At 35.1% G+C, this 6083-nt stretch overlaps 1 protein-coding gene across 1 annotated transcript in view; it reads right to left on the bottom strand.

Moving 5' to 3' along the window:
* DACH1 (dachshund family transcription factor 1) overlaps positions 1 to 6083 on the bottom strand; it is a 414137-nt gene that overhangs the window by 406289 nt on the left and 1765 nt on the right. The gene's annotated exons all lie outside the window — the stretch shown is intronic.

Raw genomic sequence — 6083 nt, forward strand, 5'->3', positions numbered from 1 at the left:
ATTTTTTTTAAAGCAACCAGGTATTCAGTGTGTTGCTGTGTTGTGGTTTTAGACACTTCGATATACCTACAAGAACAAAAATATAAGACTAATTAAATAATGACATAGTGAGTTTTCCAGTTTAGTAAGTTGTCTTTGACAAGTTCCACTCAAGTCACGTACATTTAATTGTGCAAAAGAATCCCAGCTTGATATCCTGGATCAACTCCAAGCCAATCTGAATCAGAAAGCAACAGAGGGCCACACCTGGAACAAAATTCAGTCATTGCCCATTTCAATATCCAATTTAGAAAAATCTACATATGAATTTTTTTAATGGATAAATTAGAATCCTCTTCTCTTATAAAGTAAAGCCAAGTCAGAATACATTAAGAAATTTAAAATGCACGTGGTTCAAGATCCCTGATTTTGGATCAAGTGGCAATTTGGGTCATTCTCTATATGTGATTTGATATAAATGCATATATTTTTTAATTGGACATTTATCTGTTATTTTATTACAATAATTTTAATTTCATAGTTAATTTCAAAAATACTCTTTCATTGACTGATTGCCTAATTGACTGTTATACCAGATAGAAAATTCTGTTCATAGTCATTTGTACATTTAAATATAAAGTTAGTCATTAACTGTAATAGACTGACTCCTAAAAGATTGTCAGAAACCTTCTCAAAGTAAATAAGTGCATCAAAATAAAGTGATCTATCCAGTTAATCTAATAATAACTAATTACTACACCAAATATAAATATACTACCCTTGGTGTTCTTGTTTTCCAAAGAAATAATTTGGTAAGCTATCTACACTATTCTAACGAAGTCATTTCTGTGCTGTGACTTACACTAAAAAGCAAATATCAGCAATTAAAAGTTATTTTAGAAGACAGTTACAGTAGCAAAAGATTACTTTTGACTGGAAATACCTCTGACAGATTGAGAAGAAGGAGAGTAAAGGAATTTGAACACGCTGCAGACTCACAGAGCTTCCGCTCTGCCTGAGAGATCCGTATCTGTGCTCATCAGAGCCTTTGATATTACACTTATCTAAGCCCATTAGGAGGGCTTTTCATTCAGGGTTTTCTTCATTAAAAAATAGATTATTGAACATACATAAAATGGAAAAGAGTCTCCTTAATGCAGTCTCAAAGCCTGAAAATATAAATATAAATGTATTTTTAATGTATTCTTAGCTAGAATTTTTAAGCTGCAGCATCTAGACAAGAACATATATGTATGTGTGTGTGTGTGTGTGTGCATGCGCGTGCGTGTGTGTGTATAACTGACCAATCATATCGCAGTAACTCAGCAGTTAAGAGAATCGCACTTGCCGGTACATGCTAAGGTCATACTATTCTTATACCAGCTCAAATATGAAATGATAATACTTTATTTTAATTACATATTTAAATGTCCAAATAGTTAATATCCATTTTTTACATTTCCTGTCATTTTAAAGGTACATAACTTGATGTGACTTTTTATTTCTGGTGAAGAGTTTGGAAATGAAATCCTTGAAAGACAAAATTCAGGCAAAGTTTAACTTTTTTAGAGAACCGAGTAACAAAAAACCTTAAAATAGGAATGTTTAGTGAAATCTGGCAGAGTCACCTGAACCTATTTAAAAGGCATACTTCAAACTATTTTCTTCAGACAAAGATTCAAAGGGAGACAGTTTTCAACCTGTGAGAGTTTCATTGCTTATTATATTTTGCAATACATGTGTTCTATGTTGCTAATACAATGCAATTTAAACGATTATTTTACTTAATTAACAAAAGCAATTGTATGAAACAATTTAGTTAAATAACTTGGAAAGATAAGATAATACTAATTGATAGTCAAAGTACAAATTGTTTCTAAAATAGCAACTACCTGCTTGCACATTAAGCTAATTTACAAATGCTACTTACATTCCAAAAACAAAACATCAAATGAGAAACAATAAAGCATATTATGTTTTTGTATGCTGGTGAATCACACATGGTAAATCACCAAAGAGGAGACTGATTTATGCTCAAATCCAGCCAAGACTTTAATCAATATTGGGTGTCACTTCTCAGGAGGTTGGAGAAGGTAGTGAGGCAAAAAGAGAGTGGCTAATACTGGTCTCAGTAATTTATATGCTATTTCCGTGAAACGTAGCAGATTAAACAAAAAATCAGAGCAGATTTAGTCTAAGAAAAAGAAGGTTTAAAAATTCTGTATTAAACGCAAATACCAAAAATTTATGTCAGGGAACTCTGAAAATAAAAATTAACCTGTCTTGTAGCTTATTCTACGTAATATTTGAAGCTTCACAAAATAAAATATCATCTGTGCAAATCAAATTGTCTCTCAGAGCATTAACTAATAATCTGTGGAGTTCAGAAAGTAAACCATCTTCATAACTATGTGAACTTTTAACAATAATGACTGATATTATTGGAGACTAACTCCAAGAAAAACAAGAAGTTTGAAAGATATCTAAATAACTCAGGAATTTATATTTTGCACTATAATTTGATTGAACAAGGTAAATCCTACGTGAGAACAGTTTTCAATTTTATTTATATATTACTTATTAAACTATAATTTTCTAACATTTTTAAAGTATACAGATATTGGTGATGAAACTAAACTTCAGTTTTCATATTTTAGGCCTTAGTCTTCTAATTATGCCTTATTCTTTTTGAAGTGTTATAAAACGAAACATTAGGCTTTATAGGAGCCATTAATCACCTGTAATACAAAAATTTCAAAAGCATAGTCTTTCTTCATTTGAAGTAATTTTTGAATTTCTCTGTGCCAAGCGTCCCAATTATCTGTTAGAAGTGAATCTGTATTTGTGCTGAAACTTTCTGTATCAATGCATAAGTGCACAAGTCCGTGCTATTGAAAAGCATGCAACGGGGCAAATGTTAAATATAGACTGCTTCAGTTTTTGCCATCTTTATTGAAACTCCTGGCAAAAAAAATAAAGCCAAGAATTAGAAAACATTTTATACTTCTTATACTAAAATTGCATTCGTATATTACCACTGACCAAAAAAGACTTGGAAAGTCTTTCAATTTGCTGTCCATAGATGGTATTGGCTTCCAAGAAAAAAGAATACTGTTTGTGAATATATGTATATATATATATATATATATATATATATATATATAATGTCTGATAAAACTGGAATCTATTCAAGTTAAAAAAGCTACAAATCTAGGGCCACATAGGGCCCAAATCACAATCTTGTTTGAAAGATCCTGAGACAAAATCATCTTCTGGCGAGACTCAGAAAATAAGCATTTTAGATAACAAAATAGAACAGTCACTTTTTATTACCTGAATTCATGGAAAATTGAATCCCAACCCAAATCCACAAACAAGCAACTGACTCATACAGAGGCTTAACCATGTACATAATTACTTTTCTTTTTTTATTGTTGTTTAATGGTTACCAGTTAATTAAGTGACCTCTGTTGCAACAGCCAAGTTCATGCAACTAATGTTTAGTTTAAAAATAATAATTGGAGGAAGCTGATCAAGGTCAGACTTTGTCCTTTGACAACTTTTAAATATATTTCCTTACATTTTCTTTCATGTTTTGAGACCCTTACTTTCCGCTTTACTATCAAGCAGGTGATAGTCTCTATTTCATCTCCTTGTGGTAATGACAGATGGCTTCAACATTTATTCTAGTTTTCATAGATAGCATACTGATGCAATAGCCCCAAGCAAATTAAATCCACTCTAAGGTTTGTTACTAACTGACTGAGCCACTTTGAGCAAGTTTATGAACCTTCTTTTCTTTAACATCATTTTGGTTCTTCAGATTCCCTGGTATCTAAATGCTATTATGAAACATAATTAGATATATGCTCTGTAAAAATCTGAGAGTGCTAAGATTTGATGCTTCTTGTACAGTGTGTCTATGCTATTTTACACAGTTTGCCTTTTTGCACAGTTTCTCTTATCCTCTGTATAAATTATTCCTTTACATAGTCTCTTAAGTAGCCAGAGGAGAAAGACACCAGAATGAAAGAAATCAATATATCTAGGTGAATGAAAAAGGATCTTGATGGCAAAGGCATAAACTGGACTTGAATGAAAAAGTAATTTTAGTTTTGTAAAATCAAGATGCAAAATATTTTAGGTATTGCCTTCAAAGGTAAGAAATAAGACAATAACATTTGCAATTATCATTAAAGATAATAATGCATTACAATGCAAACAGTATATTTTGGTGAAAGGGAGTTCAATCGTAAGTTTTCTGTTTTTGTAGTCAGTGGCAGAGTTAGGAAAACCTAGGTGGACATCTGCAACTACACATCTTCTAAGGTTAATGCCTCAAGTATTTGCATGTATTTAGGTTTGAGCAAGTCGTTGACAGAAGATCAAAATGCAAGAAACTTACCACGTTTAACTTAAAAATAACCTGAAATAGAGTTTTAGAAGAACGCATTTAATTGTAAAGTATTAAGATCAGGTGATTGAAATGCAATTAGCGTATGGATGAGATATTTTTGCAAGGATAAACAGTTCTACCGGATTTAACTTATCTTGGCTCTGAAAGTTTAAACTTCAGAGCTGTTGTTAACCTCGGGGAAAAAAAAGATTAAAAAATTTTTGCTAAGAACTTTAAGAATATTCTCGCTCCATATGGCAAGGACTTCAATTCCAAAGTCTAAGCAAAAATTTCAGGGAAAAGAAATCAAGGGAATAATTGTAAGAGATGTAACACTCCTACTTTACATTGATTATACCGTTGCAGTCATTTTAGGAAGTTTTCTCTAGCAATTTTTTGTGCGTTAGGTGAAATGGCCATTAATCACCTAGTACAACGTATGCTGTTAAGAAACACACAAAGAGGATTCAAGAGCCCAGTGGTTTGATTACTAAAGAAAAAAACAGTAGCGCTTCACCAATTTACTGGATGGGTAGACAATTTTATAATAACATATCTGAACTGGCTTCAAATTTCACTAGTGTTCTTTATAACAACTCCATAACAATTTTCTGCCCTGATTCGGATAGTTTAGTAATAGATTTTTTGGCAAATATTTTATCTTCCGTACATCCAGGTACTCTGATTATATCCATAAATGACGTTTACTGATCAAGATCCCCCCTCAGTCTTTACTGCCACCTGTCCATACTCTTGGGCACGCGCGCGCGCGCACACACACGCGCGCGTTCTCGATATTCACCCCAAAATAGTAGAGATGAAGGTTCAAACCCAGACACACACCCATGCCTCCATACAAAGAATGCCAAATAAACACGGGAAAGAGTTTCTGGCTAGGTCAGGAAAGGACATTTGCTGAGTTGGAGTTTGAGTCTTTTTTCGTTAGACAGCATTTCAGGGTCACTAGTCAGGAGTCGTCTTTCAAGGAAGAAATGGCTAGGGGCTTTTTCACCCCGGCTTCCTTCTGGTCTCATCCTCCTCTTTGCTTCGTACCGCAGTTGCCCTAGCTCTACTAGAGCACCCACCCTAAAAGAGTAAAGCTCAGTTCCTTCTCCCGGTCTTTAAACTTATTTGGAGGTTTACCGAAGCCTCCGCGCAAATTTTGCGCGCAGTTCCCACGCGCCCGCTTCTCGTCTCCAACTTTCCCTTCTTGCTTTCTCCCAGCATCTCTGAACTTTTCCCTCTCCGGAGAACGGTGGGGACAAGGTGGAACTATGAAAGCGGGTGGACTGATCATTTCTACCCCGAAACTGACAAGTTACCCCACTCCCGCCCCCTCTCGGTCGATCCTCCCCCAGTGAGCGTTCATTAGCATAAAACTGGTCTGGCCGGGCTCCAGGTCCCGCGGCCTCCAGGGTTCGCGCGCTTTGCGGGACTGGGGAAGCTACGGCACCGGATATTCAGGTCCGCAGAGCATCCCAGTGCAAAGCCTGCACCTGCTTATTGCGTGAGCTACTAACCTTGAAAAAAAAGAAAGAAAGGAAGAAGAGAAAAGAAAGAAAGAAAAGAAAAAACAACAGTTTGGAGAGAGCGAGCGAGCAGCGAGCTGTGGTCTTCCTTCCCCATCTTTCCAGTTCAGCTTCCAAGAGTCAGGCACGCGGTCACCTCCCCCTACAGAAGGAAACCTGCTGGTCCCCTCACCTCTGCC

This window comes from Equus asinus, chromosome 11, assembly GCF_041296235.1.
Source record: "Equus asinus isolate D_3611 breed Donkey chromosome 11, EquAss-T2T_v2, whole genome shotgun sequence".
NCBI classification, from domain to species: Eukaryota; Metazoa; Chordata; class Mammalia; order Perissodactyla; family Equidae; genus Equus; species Equus asinus.